Here is a 1,902-nt window from a genome sequence, read left to right on the forward strand (position 1 = left end):
TACATTTATATAATATATTTGCTACTCCTCATATACTTTCTACTCCTCTATAGTAACTATATCTATATTAGCTCGAAGCTAAGGCTCCTAAGGCCTCTATTTATTGTCTTTACTACTTTCACTTTATACCCTCTCTACTTTAATAAAGTAGTATAAAAGGAGCTATTCCTTAGCCTATATCTACTTTCGATCTATAGGCGACTCTCCTATAGCTAGCCTTGACTTTAGGCTATAGCGTATACAACGCCTTCTCTTTATCTTTAATACTACCTTTGTATATATACTATGTAGGAGCTGTATAAGCCTAGTCTTCTAAAGCCTCTATTTTGTATATACTACCTAGCAGTTGAGGTAGAGGTTGATAGAGGGTACCTAAGCTTTACTCTTAAAGCTATATACTAGTATAGCCTTATATACACTAGCAAATACCTAAAGGCAACCCAACTATATAGCTTCTAAGCTACATATAATATTATATAGAGTTCCCTCTACTAGCGTTAAGGTATACTATACTATAGCTCTATATAAGAGAACGCTCCTAATGACCTTTATATAGATCTCCTATACTTTAGCGATATATACCCTATACGTCTTTGTTATAAGCTTCGTTAAAGCGAACTTCTATATAGCTATTTTTACCTCTACTACCTTCCTATATACTTTATAAGAAAAGCTTATAGTCTAGCTATATACTAAAGAACCTCGCCAACTCTACTAAGGTAAGCCCTAGTTGGCCCTCGTCTAATATATTAATGACCTTAGTATATAGCTACTACTTATAAAGTAGATAAACTTACTCTTTATTAGTTTAAACTATATACTTTACTCTATAGCCTACTTCTTATACTTAACGAACCCCCTCTCTAGCGCCTTATAGTAGGCTAGGGTATTCTACTTAAACGCTAGTAGATTAATATTATTTATATACCTAATAGTTAAAAGCCCTATATATTATTATTATTATTATTAATCTTATACTAAAGAGGCACTTAGTGCCTCGACACTAAGGGCAAGCGGTCCCTCTACCTCTATATATACCACTTACATATAGTGTCTGTACTACGTTCCTACTACGTAGGGCGGGCTTCCCTAATTTCCTTTCAACTTGCTAGAACTTACCTTTTCTAGCCTAGTAGCAACGGAGATATAGCGGCGGCCTATATAGCCTATTGCGTATCACTTGCTTACGCGATATGCCCTTAGTGCGAGCGCCATAGTCGCTAAGCGCGCTATATACGCGAGGGGGGTAGCTAGAGGCCGACCTTCCTACGCCTCTTCTTCCTCCTATACCCCCTGCTTATACTACTGTCTATATAGCTATTCACTAGAGGCTCCTTTACTACGTTGCCCTAGCTGCTACGCGCTAGCTGTACGTTTATAGAGCCTTGCGCTACTCCTTTATATCCTATCTCGCCTTTGACGTTTAGCTTAAGCGTTAGCTAGTACTTTTATAAACGCCTAGTATATATTAGCTATCCTATAAGCGCCTAGGCATCTCTTCTACTCCTAAGTAGTATAAATAGCGTATACTAGTTTTAGATACTAGGCTTTCCTACGATAACCACTAGGTCTTTATAGTAGATCGCTAAGTAGACAATAGTCTTAAGCGCCTCGCTATAGTAGTATACTGATATAGGTGTATCTAGTATACCCCTTTAGAATAGGAATTGCCTTAGGCTAATAGCTTCTATATATACTTATATAAAGAGAGAGCTCTACGCTTTACTAAGGTCCTTACATACCTATAATATTTAGGTAGGGAGCTTTAGGTTATATAAGTTAGCTATTTCTCTATAGTATACCCTTTCTAGCCTCCTAGCATCTATATAGTATATCTATAGCTCTCTATATACTTTCTATTCCTCTACTATAACTATATCTACGTCTATATAGAGCTAAGGC

The sequence above is a fragment of the Thermothielavioides terrestris genome, chromosome 1 (genome assembly GCF_000226115.1).
Source record: "Thermothielavioides terrestris NRRL 8126 chromosome 1, complete sequence".
Lineage (NCBI taxonomy): Eukaryota > Fungi > Ascomycota > Sordariomycetes > Sordariales > Chaetomiaceae > Thermothielavioides > Thermothielavioides terrestris.